Raw genomic sequence first — 17,557 nt, 5'->3', positions numbered from 1 at the left:
AGAGAAATCACCTGGTGACAGCAGAGTGCAAAAGTCAGGGGCAGAGAGAGGCTGGTTAGCAAGTGGCCAGGGACAGGGCTGCCAGGGACAGAAGGAAGAGTCAGGGAGAGAGGAGACCAGATAACTCAGGGGGTCAGAGTCTAACATCTTGTAGGGAGGGGAAGGTCCTGAAAAGACCTGAGGCAAAAAGAAAAGCAGACTCAAAGGGATGGTGAGCTCAGCTTGCAGAAACCTTTACCTGGATGCAATTCTCTTGGCAAAACGTGTGCCGGATCCCTGAGCATTTTGAGCTCAAGTATCGTCTCTTTTTCTCTGGTTCTGCCAAACTACCCCCCTACTCGCCCCCTATGCTCTGGTACACTTAAAATGCTTTTAGAAGCAAGAAATAAAAATAGTTCCAAAACCTTCACCCCTTTGAAGTCATACAAAGCTCATGATTGGGGGACAGGCTCCCAGCTCACCATAGCTGATCTGTGAACAGAGATTTCTCTATGAAATCTCCTTGGCATTTCCATTTATCCCAGTATCTTAAGTACTGTTCTATTGCTGTGAAGAGAGCCCATGACCAAAGCAGTTATAGAAGAAAACATTTACTTGGGGGCTTGCTTACAGTGTCAGGGTTATTAGTCCATGATCATCATGGTGGGAAGCAGACGACCGAGCACTGGAGCAGCAGCTAAGAGAGTCACATCCTGCTCCACAGGCAGTAGGCGGGGAGAAAGACACTGGGTCTGGCATGGGCTTTTGAAACCTCAGAGCCTACACCAGTGACACACAGTCTCCATTCCAAATAGTTCCACTAACTGGGGACTAAGCATTCAAACATATAAGCCTATAGGCGGTGTGTGTGTGTGTGTGTGTGTGTGTGTGTGTGCTTATCTCACTCAGGGCCTTCCGCATACTCTGAGGCACTCTCAGTGAGTTGCATCCCAGTGTATGTGTGTGTGTGTGTGTTTATTTCACTCAGGGCATTCTGCATACTCTGAGGCACTCTCAGTGAGTTGCATCCCAGTGTGTGTGTGTGTGTGTGTGTATGTGTGCTTATTTCACTCAGGGCCTTCCGCATACTCTGAGGCACTCTCAGTGAGTTGCATCCCAGTCCCATCATCTGGCTCTCACACCTACCAAAAGGCCTTCTCTTTTTTCTGTGCTCAGCCTCATTAGGATCACAGGCGAGCTCAGGCTGCCTTTTGCTCATCCTGGTCTTGGCAGAGATATTATTTTACAGAGGTCTTTCCTGAGGCTCCCCTTTAAGGCAGCCCTCCTGTTCTCCTGTCTCCTAGTTCTATGACTTTCACAGTACTTATCCGGTCCTGAGCAGATACTGTTAGTGTAGTTTTACTAAAGGACTGCTCAAATCTTGTTTAAAGCCATAACCCCACAGAACAGGCCACTGTTCTGTTGACTTGAAAAGATCATTAGGGTATTTAAAAGGATGAATGCTTGGGGCTTCATTCTTGTCTCAATGAATTAAACATTGAATAGCAAAAAACAAGGTTGACATCAAAGGAAAACGTGACTTCCCCTTTATCTCCTTCCTGGCTAGCAGACCACTGCCCTAGTGGGTGGAACCTCTCCTGTGACAGTTTTCATCTGCTGTTCTCAGGACCATGAGCCAAGTGAATATATAAAAAGTATACCAACTTCAGAATCCTGTGAATTCATGGGAGGAATGCCACTCCCACTGATTATTGCCCCCTTCCAAACCTACCTGTAAATGGAGCTGGTGTGCCCTACTTCATGATCCTACCAGGAGCAAGGAAGTGTCCTAGCACATGCCTACCTGTGGCACTCAAGTATTAATCACGATCTTTGTTATTAAGTTTACTGTCAGCAAAATGTATTCTCTCAATTAGGGTTTGACAAATGCACCAAGGTTCAAGGTGACAGGCAGGCACTGTGCGACCACTGTGGCCATGGCACTTGCGTGGAAACAGCTAACACGCAGGCCAGGCGTGCTTTCTAACATTCCCAGTGCTTTATACACATCAGTGCCTCCTCTACGCTAACCCAGAGACTGTCATTTTGACACTGCTGATATTACGATGACTCTTCAGGAACTCTCCTCCTAAGCTGTTCAAGTCCTGGAACCTGTAAATGCTGGACCAAATCTATCCAAACAGCCCTCAGAAGCAGAGAGTTTCCCTAGCTAGAGAACAGAGAGTATCAGGGCCCACTAAAGTCCAGACACAAGAAGGGTTTGCTGTGGGCATGCCCAGTCTAAGGTATAAAGCCCAATGGCAAGTACCAAAAAGGCCTCTAAGAAGTACAGGGCCCCAACCGAGAGACAGCAAGAAACAAATTACAAAGAACAGAAGTCCACTAGCAACCTGAAAGAGCCTGAGGTAAATGGTAAGTTCTTCCCAGAGCCTCTAACAAACAAACAAAGCCACCACTTCAAGGAGACATACCAGTCACACACACACCCTGGCTTCTGCTCTACAGTGCTATGCGATAAAACATCTGGTTGTCTTAAGTGCTGTTTTTGATAATCTGATATAGCAGTTATCAAAACTAACCCTTTTATGCAGATGTTTGATATGGCCTAACTGACAGTGTTTCTTTTCCCTGATAGCTGAGAGAAATGGCCCATTTCATAAGTGACAGCATCTTAGATTAGCTAAAATACACCTATCAGCTGTTTTGCAAGTGGATATTAGCTAAAGTCACCAGGTAATTCAGACTGCAGGCTTGAATTCTGGAGCAGTAAGTATACTGCCACAGAGCTCCCAAGCTCCCAGTTAGAATATACCATAAAGGTCAAAGATGACCCAGGTGACCAGGCCAGCAGCTAACACAGGGTCCTTGACACAGAAGAACACAAAGATCCAGAGGTACTTATCTCAGTAACACTCACTCCTATTCTAAGGACTGGGCACTCAAACGTGCTGGGTACCCTTCTAGGTACTAGGATAAAGTAATAGCCTCTAACCTTTTCCTCGTAGAATGGACACTTCAACAAAGAACATCAGCAGTGACATGCTACAATGAGCACTAGAAGAAAAGTTACCATCCACAGCACTCCACTGCTTCTGTGTGTGTGTGTGTGTGTGTGTGTGTGTGAGAGAGAGAGAGAGAGAGAGAGAGAGAGAGAGAGAGAGAGAGAGAGAGACAGAGACAGAGAGAAGTGATCTCTTCTCCCTTGGTCACCCCTCACTATGGCTCGTGAACTCTGAGTTTGTTGTTAGAGATTTTTGTTTGCTTTTGAGAAAGGTCTTGCATATGTGAAGAAGTCTAGACTTCTGAAAAGATTTTTACAGAAAATGTAATTAGAATCTACATGTTTTAATCTCTTTTCCAATCTCCCTACACACTCATGTGTATGGTATACGTGTTATATGTCTGTATGTATGGGGGGAGGGAAGGAAGGAAAGAAGAAAATCTAGGCTAGAAGATATTTTTTGTGGTCTTGGAGAAGCCACAAGTTAATAATGCCATCAGCTGAAGCCTGTAATTCAGACATTAGCAAATGCAGCGAAACCATACTTTGTCCTTGTCTTGATTATGTCCTAATGATCTGGCAGCCCACTCCACCCAGGCTCACATTCTTAACTCTATATTTAAGAAATTCTGACAGACTATACACAAGAACAGTTACAGAATCCTACAAGAGAAATTACCAGCCTCAACAATGTCTCAAAGGCCCATACTTAACTCAAACCTCCACTTCACTTCTAATTGTGGAAAAAAACCAAATCACTACTCTAACCTGTCACTTCTCACCAACCAGATTAGCAAAGTAAAAACGGACTGGCAGTCCTCTTCCTGGTGGTCTAGGAGCAGCACGCTGACCCAATAATTCCTGAAGGTGCTCACGGAGCCCAGCAGCTCCGCACACCACTTGTGGGGGTTCACCTGCACTTAAGCAAAATGTCAGGCTTACGCTGTCTTCACAGCACCTAAGACCAGAGGATCAGGTACAGTCCACAGCACCATGGAAAGCTGATGCGACTAAAAGAGAAGCTATTTCTGACACACTGCTAATTTAACACAGCCAGGTAGACAACCGTAGAGAAACCATCTATACAAAAGAATGAGAAGAAGCATATACATTAGTAATACCTTAAATGTACAAGTTAATCCCTATAGCTGCTATGAAAAAGGCCTGTCTGAGAAAGGGATTGAAGCAAGTTTTAGTATTTTCCTTTCTACTATGATTGTTAAACTGGAGTGGGGGGGGTGGGGGGGCATACATTTTAATATTTTCTCTTAAAGAGATTGTCCCTATGAGTATGAAGTGTAGGCAACAAGTTCTCAGGCCAAAGGTTGTAGGTCAGAGAAACTCCATGCAGAGTTCAGGAAGTGGACAGGGTGACTTGTGCCCTTGTGGGTGTGGGCGGCCTGGAGTCCCGGTTATGTATTATAGCCAGAAGGAACTTAGGGAAGTACAGGTAAATGGAAGGCAAAGGCAGGAAGCCAGCACTACCTCAGGCAGCATGCCAGGAGTGTTTGTTTGCTCTTTGGACTAAGCAGTAGCTGAAGCATTGTGCTTATCGAGTTTGTAGGTTAGACAAGAGCGAAACACAGGCGGATGCATGGTGCATGGTCTCTGAAATCACTCTGAAATGCGGCAGACAAGTCTGCTGTTTAAGGAAGGCCACCGGGAAGTTCCAGTGAGGAATGGTCGCCTGCAGTTTCTGCTTTGGGAATCTGCTCCACTTAACCAAACGAAAAGCGGAAGGCATTCACTTTTCTAGACATGGTGGCTGGTATCGTTTCACAAGGTGGTCTGCCCATGTAACAGCAGAAAGGAGAAGGGCACAGAGCAGACCAGCCCTGTCACCTTCACACCCACCCAACAGGGCTCTGCTCCCGCCTGCTATCCCAAGCCTCCCAAAAACCTGCAGGAAGAGGAAGCTAATTCTGACAGCAAACTTAAAGAGCTGTGTAACAGCCAGCTGGCAGTAAAGGAGGTACGGATAAACTCTTAGCTTCTGGTGGCTCTGGCACCAGCCTTTCCCACCTCTCTCCTAAATTAGAAGTCTTTTTTTTTTTCCCAAAAAAATGCAGTTCCAAAGGCTCCTATAGCTACACTCACCACTATCTATCCAAAGCAAGAGGACCACATCTGTCTAATATTCAACAGGGATCTCTCTCCACCTTCCCAGAAGTCCCTAGGCCTCCCTTCCTGTGTCAAGGACATGAGGGTGCTTTAGTGGGCAGAAAGTATTGCAGAGGAATACACGAGCTGTTCCCAGCTCAACAAGTATTTGGTGATCCCAAGACTGCTGCTGTGAAATCAGCACTAAACAATGTCAAGGCCAACCAGGTCTCTAGCTACCCCTTAAAGCACGATGAATCCACAAGAAAGAAGTCACTAAATTATCTGTGTACTACTGAAGAAGGTACAATTCCCAGAAAATACAATTTAATTTCCTTTCTTGATCAAAAAGACAGTGGCTTACACATCTTGGTGGCACACATTCAGGGAGCATGGCCTTATTTCTTCAGTCCTCTGGCATTTGTTAAGTCACAGCCTACAACTCAGGGCATTTAGAAGGCTACTGCAGCTGAACAGGCGTTGCGAGGCAGAGCTATGGTCAAACACAGCACTCTGTGGGTTAGGAAAACAAAGCCCACCACCACCAAGACACCCGAGTGGACTGGAAAGAAACATCTCCACAGCCCAGAAGAGTCCTACTCCATCCAGGACAGGGTTTTGTTCTGTTGGATTTTCCTGTTGTGTTGGTTATTTTGCTTGTTTTTTTCTTTGTTTGTTTGTTTGTTTGTCTTTTTAATGGTGTGAGGAAGCTTGTTTTTGAGAAAAGAGTTCCATTATGTAGCCCTGGCTATCCTGAAAATCAGTATGTAGTAGATCAGGCTGGTCTCAATTTCTGAGCAATCTTCTTGCCTATGCCCCTTAAGTGATGGGATTATAGGTATACACTGCCAGGTCCAGTTTGGCCTACTTTTTTTTCTTCTTAATTTGCTAGAGATTCTGGTGAACAAAACTTGACGTTACTATGAGCTTGTGATCCGAGTCAATGCACCCCAGTAGGAACTAATGGCTTAGTGTCCAGTGGTCAGGGGTGCCTTGGCCAGCAGTATCAGCGGCTAATAGAAAGTCAATAGAAACCTGAGGGTTCTGTCAGTGACCTGTCCTTCTGACTGTCTTATGAGGCTTGCACACTGTCATGCTGGACGGTTGTCCAGAGTGACTTCAGGGGTGGATGATGGCAATGAGGCCCGCATGCCAGTGACCACTGGTGACCACAGCCACCCAAATCCCATCTGGGCTCAAGTTTCTCTTCTCAGTCAGCCACATGTCAACTACTGTGTGACTTTCCCTGCAAGAGGAATGACTACAGCCTATGCTGCAAGAAAGGACACAGAACACACTGACTTCTGAAACCCTGGCCCTAAAGTCACAAACTTAAAACCAACAAATGGAAAAAGTACAAGTTCTTAACAGCTGATTCATTCAGACAGACCCAGAAAAAAACTTCTTTTAGCTACAATCTTTGGGAGCAGCTTTTAAAGTATCAAGTCTGAAAGGTCTGCAACACTCTCATTCATTGTTCTGTAACCTTCTGAAGTGCAGACCTATTAAAAAGAAGACAAAATCCCTCCTTGTGCCAGGATATCAACCAGACACTAGCAGCTAAGCATTTTTATGACACCCAATAAAACCTGCCATGACAAACCAAACATTTAAGTGACACTAGAAATGATTTTCAAGAGGGATTTGGCAGCAAATGGAGTAACCCAGCTGGAAGCCATCTTCAGTTCAATCATTTCTACCTTCTGCCCAGCAACAAGCTGCTTACTCCTGCCCTTGAGAGAAAATGTAAAGTGCCCCGCACCTACTAGCAGGAGCTACGCTGGAACAGAACTTTGCAAGCCAATTTTCTCTTCTGCCCAACCAAGGCTTCCTATGGAAAGACAGCATCACAGATATCTGAAAGACTGGTCTGTGAATGTGCCTCAGGTCTGTTGGGTCTCAGATGTTATATGGTGAGGATGTGGTGAGCTCTGAAGGAGAGGCCCCCACAATTCTCTTCTGGTTACTAGTCTCACTTATGTAAGAAGCCCTATCTATGTATCGCTTGACTTGATTTACAGCTTTCTAAATTACATGCTCCCATTAAGCCCTCTATTTTCTCTCCTTTGACTGTATGGGCCCCTCCTGTGATTCTGGGTAGAGTGTTGAATCAGCTACAGAATTACAACAACTCCAGGGAAAATTGTTTTCTATCCCTTGAAGTTTGAATGTTTAAGAAACATTAGCCTCATGTGAGCCTTGTTGAGAACTGGGCAAGACCTGGGCTCAGAAAAAGCCTAGGAAGGCTCCAGGTGGATGGCAATTTGGAGACTATAATCAGCCAAGTAAGTGCACTGCTATCTCGTCTTATTCATCTGTCATGGCTGGGAGCTTCACTGCACCCATTTGTTTCTACCCTCTGTCATCCAGGACAGACTGCAGGTGTTCTATAAACGCATCTTGTCAAGGCAGAAGACCTGGACCTGAGAAGGACCGATGTCTGTGAAATCAGGCTTGGCTTATGTTGCTCTTTCTTCCTTACTACGAACTTCTAATATCTCCATGGTAGCACAGATCGGTCATCCCCAGCACTTGAAGGTGACAACGCAAGGCCCATAAGTTCAAGGTCTGACTGGGTACCAGTGTATAGAACCACGCAGCATGTTCAAGGTCCTAGATTCAATTGTCAGTCACACACACACACACACACACACACCAAATGAACACTAAATATCTTTTACAAAGATAAACGTAAAAACTTCTGAAGCGCTTCCCACATACTAGAAAGGTTTGGGTCCTTCATTTGATGGCATTCGTGTGTCACAAAAGCTGGTGTTTTTTTTCTTTCCCAAGGCAACAAAATCCTGCTATATGCAGTTATACACCAGAATTTATTTTGAGTAACTATTATGATCTATTATATGTACATGTTTACTAGGAAAACTGGGAGAAAATGGAGGTACCCATTTGTATCTTCCGTCAAGCCTTTACAAAAATACATATCTAGCTGTAATTGTGATAATGCACTATATTTGTACCTGTCTTTCAACTGTGTAACCTAAAACAAACCTCTTGTCTGAGTTACCAGTTAGAAAGGAAGATGAAAGTAAGATCTAGAATTAATTCGTTGAGTAAGTAGATATCAAAACCTGTTTCATATTTAAAAGATAAAATATTATTGCCTAATCACTGCATAGTTTCTTACTTTGTAAGTACAATTTGGCAGGACTTTTAAAATAATAATAGCCTTTTTGATTTGGGAGAAATATGAAAATTTTATGTGGTTATTTTCCTGTAACACATACTCATTATCTGTACAAAGATATCTTTATGTTAATAATTACTGACTACATGTCATGCAATGTCCACCATTGTCTACCTAGCAAATTCACTTATTCCTCACAGCCCCAATAGAGCACAGAGAAACTAACAAGTCGTCTGATCTACACACCTAGGAGCACAAGCCAGTAACCCATCGTTAGGCTGTAGCATTCCAGAAGTAAAGGCAAGCAATGACTTATTCAACCAAGTCTTTCAGTACAGTAAAGCACAGTGTCACAGGCCTCGAACACTTCATAATGAGCCCTGTGCCCTTATCCTTGAAATCGGCCTAAGCTAGCACTCCAGTGTCACTGACGCTGACGCGGGTGATGCTACGCACCTGATATGCATGCACTAAGGGAGAAGCAGGTGCTTAAAGGGGTTTGTTCTTAAAAGTAAAAGCTTTTTTTCAACTTTGCAAATTTTAGCAAATGATTCAGTGACTCTATGAGTTCATTTCCTGAATTAACCATCCACTCTCACAACATTTTCAAAATGAACACAATTAGTCCCCACTTCTTATTGCTTATCTGCTGGCCTTGGACAGCAGTACACACAAGAGCCAACAACTTCACACTCTTGGATCACATTTTTCAAATTTTAACAGTCATTCTTGGTCAAAGACAAATGTTACTTGTTTTTTATTTAATTTCCTATCCAAGGTTAATAAATGTAACTATTTAAAATAAAATCCTCTTTAAACTTAAAAGACAACTTATGTTCCTAATTGCGTAGCCTTAAATACTATGTATTTAACAACATCAAAAGCATTATTAAAATTATTGGCCCATCAATCATTTTCATACTTCTATGGGTGAAACAGGACATAGAAGCTTTTATACACTCATACACACACACACACACACACACACACACACATGATTTGCTCAACCTCTAACTTTTTTTTTTTAAGCAAGATCTCACTCTAATATAGGCTAGTCTAGAACTTACAATGTTGTCCAAACTGGCTTTAAACTGAGAACAATTCTCCTGCTTCAGCTTTGCCAACTGCTGAGATTACAGGTGTGAGTTCCCCTGTCAGTACTCATCACTCTTTGGAACTTAAAATGGTGGTACCTTGCAATTCCAGAAGGTTCTGCCTATTATAATCTATCACGTAACCTGCTGTGTAAAGTAGGTTAAAAAGAAAAGTGATCATTCTAAGGACTTTATGTAGGTGTGTTTTCCAAAGACTGACTGATACACTTTCATCAAAATACCACAAGCAGAGACCACCTCCTACTTTACAAATCAGATCGAAAAGGGCTAAATAATATTTTCATCCTGGTCTGTCTGACAGGAAGCCCTACATAGCAAACCACTGTCAAGCACCTTCCCTTTCAGTCAGCCTCAGAAAACTGCCTCTCCAACCTTACCTTCCTAGGTAAGGCTCACACTAAAATGAAACAAACAACAAGATCTAACTAAATTGCAGCAGAGTAAGTGAGATCATTCTAAGTCTTGATTTTTTTTCCCTGACTAGATAGAGGTTTGGAATAAAAATTATTGGACATGAGCTAACTTTTCTGAAGTTCTCTCTTTCTGTGAGGCCCTCTGCTCTCACCACCTGATCGCCATGTGTGTTCTGTAACCTGTGACAACAGCAACCCAACTGCAAGAGATTTGTCTTTCAAATCAGCTCGGCGCTTTCTGCACGGACCATTACACCCCTCTCTATACCACACTTGTAGTCTCCCGCGAAGCACAGATCCTTATTCTTATATGGTTCTATACAAATCTAAGAGCTGCACATTGGGCTGCGGTTCTGCACACAGTAAAGTGCTTGTGCTAAATACAGCTGCATTGTAGTCACTGCTCAGCGTTCCCTGAACTTCAGCCAGGGCTTTACGGGGCTGGCTGACTGCTAAGAAAGGCAAAGGGTCTGAATATTTTATCTAAACGACCACTCAGCAATCTACAATAGATTGTTTTTTAAAATGTAGTTGGGAGGAAAGAGGGTAAGGAGGTACACATGTATGAAACAGACAAAAATAAAGAAAAATTAAAAATATGTGAGAAGCTTATGCTTATTTATTGGAAAATGACCCCTTTGACATATACATTTTTGTTCTAAAAAGGGACTTTTTATACTTGAAAGTGACTGCTTGACAGTAGTAAATTTAACCTCACTGTTTTAGTGTGACCTGCTTTCCCAGCCTCCCTGGGGAAGGGCTGGGATCCAGTGGTAATTTACATCCATGGTCTGAAGTGCTAAACAATGGTGCAGCGGGGTGACCAGCACTCTAAAAACAAAGCCAAGCTATTGCTTTAAAAATTGAGAACACACAGACACAGAGCCTGGCTCTGACAACATCCAAAAGATTCATTATAGACAATCTATTCAGGAGACGCTACGATCGCCCCAGGAAATATAAACAGAGTCCAAAGACAGCAGGGGGAGAGGAAATAACTGACCGGAATGAGGCGAATCATGTGAAGTCCGTCCAACAAGGCCTAAGACATCCCCAGTGTTTCCACTTGGAGCTGCGTTTAAACGTGCCCTGGCACATGGGCACAGATCTCCCCTCCAGCTCAGGCATGGGGCTGCTTCCTTTCCTACCCACTTGTTTGTGCACAGCCACGCCCGCACAGGAGGACCACGAGACCACAGGCCTCCGCAGATCCTTCCAGCTGATTTCGTTGCTTAAAGTTTAACAAGAATCACGGCTCCCTTTGTGAAAGTTATGAATGATTTAAGTCAAGTTTACAAGACATCCACGGCCAGGATAAACGAGTGTCAGGAGACACTAGCAATGGCGTCTTAAAATGCGGTTTAATTGGCAGGCCCTAACTAAAATAAAGAGGAGTTTTTTTAACCCACGGGCTAAGCTTCAGGCGCTACATTAAAAAAAAAAAAAAAAAGCACACCAGGCTCAACTTTGAACTCCGACCTTCTTGTTCCAGTCACCGCCGCAGGGGTCCCTCGTGGAGTGTCACCCGAGTTGTCTCCACGACTCTCCTTCCCCGCCGCCACCCCCTTGTGAGGACCCAGCACGGAGGCTGCCAACCCACGCGCGTCCAGAGATCGGAGGAGGGGCGTGCGTGGCGGCCCCGACCCGCTCCTCCCGCACCGCAGCGACCTGGAGGCTACTCCCGGGCCTTCCTCCCGCGGGGCGAGGCCGGACCAGGCAGCTACGAGACCCAGCCTCAGGAGCCACTCGCCCCCCCCCTCCCCCGTGCTCTCGCGTCTGTGGGCCCCGGTGGGCCTCGCTCCCACTTCCCGCAGCCCGAGCTTCCTTCCTCCGCTCCCTCGCTCCAGCCCACGGCCAGCTCCAGCTCGCGGGACCCACAGGCGGCCCCGAAGTAGCCGCGCCCGCCCCGCCCCGTCCGGTCCCGGTCCCAGCGCTAGCTTGGCACTCACTCTCCGCCGTCGCCGCCGCTGCTGCCAGGGAGTCCGGCTCTCCGCGCTCCCGGGACCGCCCGACCTCTCCGCCCCACTCCGCTCCAGCTCCTCCCCTCGCGCGTGGGCGGGGCGCACGGCCCGGTGGGCGGGGCGGCCGCCGCCACCCCCTCTGCTCCGGCCCACGGCCCCGGACGCGCTCGCCGCGCCCAACTGCGGCCGTCGGTGGTCAGGACACGTGTGCCCGCGGCAGGGTTGGTGCGGCTCACTGCGGTGCGGCAAGCCCGGGCAACCACGCGAGGCCACCACCACGCGCTGCCACTACGACCACACACCGCCGAGTTCTCCGCAGTCCCCAGGCTGCGAAGAGGAGCTCTGCCAAACCCCACACAAAAGTGGGGCTCTGATCCAGAAAGGTCTAAGGAAACCGCCACCTCATATTTAAAGGACTCTGGGGCCACAGGGAGGTTGTTTCCCAGAAATGGAGGTAAAGCCAGATTGTTAACTCTGTGCTTCCGAACGCTCCAAACTGGGCAGAATAATAAATCAATTGGACAGGTTGATTTTTTTTTTTTTTTTTGTAAGCATTTAGAATTTGGCAGATTGAAGGGCTAGTTTTGCTTCCACAAAAAATGCTTACAGCCATTCAACAAAACGAAGCAACTGCTGTGTGGGGTCAAGCATTATGCTAAAAGTGATAGGAGGTACCACAGACCCCAGAGAGGCTTGCTTGAGTCCCGCAGAGATGGAAGTGCAGAAATGGTAATACTCAGCAGTTGGCCTGAGTACTCCAAGGTGTGAGTCGCTAATAACCATCTTGGGCAGAGTCTCTTTGAAATGATGTTACTATTGGGTGAGAGCAGGGGCCACTAATTGGACTCAGTGCCTTGGAAGGAAGGAAAAGAAAGGAAGGGAGGGAGGGAAGGAGGAAGGAATAGCAGAGGGAAGGGGGAGGGAAGAAGGAAGGAGGGAGAGAAGGAAGGAAGAAAGATGGGAGGGAAACATGTTGGAGGTTGTGGTGGGAAAGTGGGAGGGGAAGTTGGGTGTGATCAGGATACTATATGAAATTGTTAAAGAATAAATAAAAGATATTCTTTTAAAAAATCAAACAGAAATAAATAAGTTCAGGTATGGAGTGAAGATGCACTGTGGAGTTTCTCCTGCAGAAGAGAAGTGAGCCCTGGGGATGCTGGGATCTAGGTACTGAATCCCATTGAAGGCATTAAATTCACTCGCTTGTACTCACTCTTCCTCAAGAACGCCTTGCTTGGCCAGTGTGGTTTGAACAGCCTCCAGAAGATGTTCTTGTTGAGGTACAAACCACAGCCCGCCTTTTATTTCCTACGTTCTACAGTGTTAGGAAACACTTGGCTGGTTCAGATAGCCACAGTTCAAAGATGCAGCCACCCTAAACCTAAACGGAATGGCCAGGCACAAGAATGGACTGTCACGGTTGTGATTTCCACCTCTGGATCATCAGATAGCCCGGTTAAGCACTTCATGTACTTTGAATTTTTCTCTCACTAGTCTGTGACAAAAATAAACAAAGTGGCTCATTGAAGAATGTCTGGCACCTCAAATTGTCACCACAGAGCAATCTTCTGCATAGGAGAGAACAGAAATCCGAGATCATGGACAAACCTGTGCAGAAATTGTCTATTGACATCAAGTTATTTAACGATGGCCTTTCATTTCGTCTCCCCTCACACATTATCCATTTTTATCTTTTTTTTTTTGTACTAAAATATCAGCCTGCAGCAAATTAAGAATAAAATGCAGTTGATCATTTATACCTGCAGGGCTCTGCATCCTCAGATTCAACTACAGATTGAAAATATTTGAAAGCAAAATTGAGTCTGTCATGAACAAGTATATTCTTTGTCTTTATTTCATTTATAATACAGTGTAACAAAAATTAATATTTACATTGCATAGGACTATATAATAAATAATCTAGGAATAATTGAAACATTGTCATATGCAAAATGTAGGTAAGTTATATGCAAATACTATGTCATTTTATACCAGAGTTTTCTCTCCTTGGATTTTAGTCTTTGAGTGAAGGCTAGTCCTGGAACCAATCCCCTGTGGGCACGAAGGGACAGCTGCACTACAGAGAGTTGGGAAGTTCTCATCATAGTAGCCAAAAGGCAAAACAGTAAGAGCTAACATTTAACCAGTACTTCCTGTGTGGCAGATGTTGCTTTAAGAGCCTTACATGTATTAACTCTTTTCATTCTCCTAGCAACCCTAGCATGTAGGCACAGCAAAGTTAACCTGGTGAGTCTGACAGTGGCCCAGACTGGTTTTAAATGTCGGATGCTTAAACAGTCTGTGCTTTTAACTCTGATTCTGGACCTGTTTCCTGAACTTTGGTGACTTACACTCCATCTCCACCTGGCTGTCCTTCCTATTACATGCATATGCACATATGTACATACATACATACAAATATATGTATGTGTAATAATATATATATATGTATATATGTATATATAGGCTAAGAAGTATATGCCTTTTCAGTTAGCAGTTCCACTCATGAAATTGTGGGTTGGTCATCAAGCATTATTTTTAACCTGTACATAGTAAGTGTATGTCCAACTGTATCAATTTCTGTTAATATTTGGTCTGATCTCTTGCCATCCTACTCCCAGCTTTATGAACGCTGATTCCAAGTGTACTTCTTGGCTGCCAGCATCCGCCTCTTCTGGTCAAACCACTGCTTTCAGCTTCAGAATGTTCTATCCCTGGGCACAGGGCAGCTGGAAGAACCTGGCAACTACTGCATTTCTTCTTGCATCTTTTCTTTAAGCAGTGACAAGAATAGAGGTAAAAAACAAACAAACAAACCCGCTCCGTCTGTTTTGATGCCAATTGGAATGACTCAAGGCTGTGTCTCAGATGTCAGCAGCACTCCCTGCAGTGGTTGGATAAGAACCTCCCATTTTCTCCAGCTCTTTGCTTAGTAGTATCTTCCCTTCCCTTCTGGGTCTTCCCAGTTCCACTTCCTATACTCCCCTGTCAAATATTTTGGAGATAGATTCCAACTGGGACCTGAGATATAATATATGTGACTCAATGCAAAATGAAAACTGCTCAAAAATTCTTTAAGAATTTCAAAATGGTATGGCTGAGCATTAAGTCAAACATAGGTTTCTGTGTACTGCACAGGGGTGTGAGACTGTCCTTGGCACATTGGTAGGGCTGTCCTAGATTCTGATACATCATTTCTCTTTAAGTTTTTCTTCATCTCAGGCTCTGCTTCTAAAGAATCTCAAGCTAAAATAACAGCTGTTAAAGTAACAATAAGTCCAACTAGGTACCAGACCTTTCTGGAGAAGCCAGCAGCAACCCATATCACACAGGAAGAATTATGTTCTCGTAGATAGAGCTCTGGCCACAGAAAGAGCTATAGTCATCAAGAATGGTCTGGATTAATGAGGTGAGAAAAGGAGTTTCAGTCACAATTCTGATTGACACTAAAGCGTGCCGAGTGTGAATTTCTGCGGTGCTTTAGATGAAGTATCCAGGAAAATCCCTTCCTTAAGAAGTTCTAATTGGTTAAAAGAGACACCTGTAAGGAAGTAAGGCCAGCAGCACTGGTGGGAAGGACAAGACCCTCTCAATGCAGAGACAGCTGAAGCCTCAGCTGAGCCTAGAGCCTAGCCCAGGACTGAAGCTGATGGAGTCTTCCGAGTTGGCCTGAATTGAGTCTATGTCATTGACCTTGTTTGTTTGTGTTTGTTTTGGGCTTTTCTGGTTCTGTCTGAACCTGCCCTAGACATTATGAAGAACTACCTCCTTTTAAGTAAGTTAGTGTTCCACAAATTGTTTTTTTTTTTTCCTGCTCAGTCAGAGGCTGCCATATTCCCATGTAGAAGTTAGCTAAGGAAGAAGTGCTCACAGTCTTGGGAATCCCTAGGTAATCTATTGTAACCCAGGTGGGACCATGACAATGAACTATGATCCAAATAATGGCTACAGATTAGAAGGCAATTTAATATAGTTCCATCCTCAAATGAGACTACATCATTGGTTACTAATGAAGTTTCTACATCATTATCAAGTTAGATCCTTCATAGGAAAAGTTCCAATACTGTTGTCTAGAAGTTAAATATATTGGCTCAAGAGTTCATGAGTTTCCCATACTCAAGAACCAATCAAAAAACAGAAAGCAAAAGATATGGAAAACCATTCAAATGTCCACTGTAGGAGACAGAATGCTTCCTTTCTAGTTCTCTGTTCTCTGAAGTCTCTGCTTTAATCTGTTTCTGCCTCCCTCTCATTCACTAACTGTCCCCTACGATGTGCTTAGGTGGTTCCTTCCGGAGGGGTCGTCTCGCCTCCTGTGTTTCACATCTTTCACACACATGAGCGGCCTGTTTTTAGCCTTCATTATCATGGCTCCTTCCTTTCTTACATCTCTTCTTTTCCAGTTTCTTCCTTCTTTCCCCATCTCCCTCTTTTCCCCTCTCCCCTTTCATCTTAGTCAGTGTTCTATTACTGGGAAGAGACACCATGACCACAGCAACTCTTATCAAGGAAAACATTTAATTGAAACCTTAGAGTTTCAGAGGTTTAGTCCACTACTGTCAGGGTGGGAAGCATGGCAACACATAGGCAGACATGGTGCTGGAAAGGTCGCTTAGAGTTTTACAACTGGCTTGGCAGACATCAGAAAGTGAGAGTTACTAAGCCTGGCTTGAGCACTTGAAGCCCCAAAAACCCGCCCCAAATGACATACTTCTTCCAACAAAGCCACACTTCCTAATCTCTGTTAAGTAGTGCCACTCCCTACTGACCAAGGATTCAAATATAGCAATGTCCCTATGGAAGCCACTCCTAGTCAAACCATTACACTTTAAAGCTTGTTTTGTCTGTTTTTGTTGTTGTTGTTGTTGTTGTTATCCTTTTATGATGATTTGTATACAGTTGGCCCAGGGATTGGCACTATTAGAAGGTGTAGCCCTGTTGGAGTAGGTGTGGCCTTGCTGGAGTAGATGTGTCACTGTGGGTGTGGGCTTTAAGACCCTCATCCTAGCTGCCTGGAAGCCACTATTTTGCTGGCAGCCTTCAGATGAAGATATAGAACTCTCAGCTCAGCCTGTACCATGCCTGCCTGGACGCTGCCCTGCTCCTGCTTTGTTGATACTGGACTGAACCTCTGAACCTGTAAGCCAGCCCCAGTTGGTCATGATGTCTGTGCACAGCAGTAAAGTCTTACTAAGACACCTTTATGTCACAACTTTCTTTTACTGTTTTCATGTTTTTTGATATTTATAAAATTTTAAATTAAACTATTCATTACATATGTTTAAACATACATTAAAATTGTTTAAATCATTAGAAGGAAATACTAGGCCGGGCGGTGGTGGTGCACGCCTGTAATCCCAGCACTCTGGGAGGCAGAGGCAGGCGGATTTCTGAGTTCAAGGCCAGCCTGGTCTACAGAGTGAGTTCCAGGACAGCCAGGGCTACACAGAGAAACCCTGTCTCAAAAAAAACCAAAAATCCAAAAAAAAAAAATACTAGGCATACTGTTGGGCGACATTTAGTAAGACCTTGCTGTGTGTAATGCACTGTTCGAAGAACTTTATACATGTTATTTCAGAAATTGAAACCTCAGCCATCTTCATTTTATAGGTAAAATATTTGATACGAGCCTTACAGAAAATGAATAATGTTATAAAATGTCCTTTTTGTTCCTATACTGAGTGTTCCTATAGTGAGTGTTCAGTAGAAATGTAATGTTTTTCAAAGATGCTTTGGTCTGTGGTGGACTACTTGGATGAGGAACTAGCAAAGAAAAAGAGCTTGTTACTTTGGGAAGTGAAGTTTGGGGCTTTGTCCCACAAAAGAGCTCCCTCAGCAGGGAGCTACAAGTCCAAGGATCAGAATTTAGTATAAAGAGAACC

The 17,557-nt window shown here is 44.5% G+C and overlaps 1 protein-coding gene across 3 annotated transcripts in view; it reads right to left on the bottom strand.

The window, feature by feature from the left end:
* Gng12 (G protein subunit gamma 12) overlaps nucleotides 1–11,770 on the bottom strand; it is a 112,036-nt gene extending 100,266 nt beyond the window's left edge. The window contains exon 1 of one of the 3 annotated variants that reach the window (XM_052173872.1): nucleotides 11,664–11,770. The gene's annotated coding sequence lies outside the window, so the exon portion shown is untranslated. The other 2 variants (XM_052173874.1, XM_052173876.1) reach the window with 2 other exon arrangements.
* Between the last annotated feature and the right edge of the window lie 5,787 nt (nucleotides 11,771–17,557).

This window comes from Apodemus sylvaticus, chromosome 2, assembly GCF_947179515.1.
Source record: "Apodemus sylvaticus chromosome 2, mApoSyl1.1, whole genome shotgun sequence".
NCBI classification, from domain to species: domain Eukaryota; kingdom Metazoa; phylum Chordata; class Mammalia; order Rodentia; family Muridae; genus Apodemus; species Apodemus sylvaticus.
The sequence above is the reverse complement of the archived record's forward strand: the minus strand, read 5'-3'. Positions and strand labels throughout refer to the sequence as shown.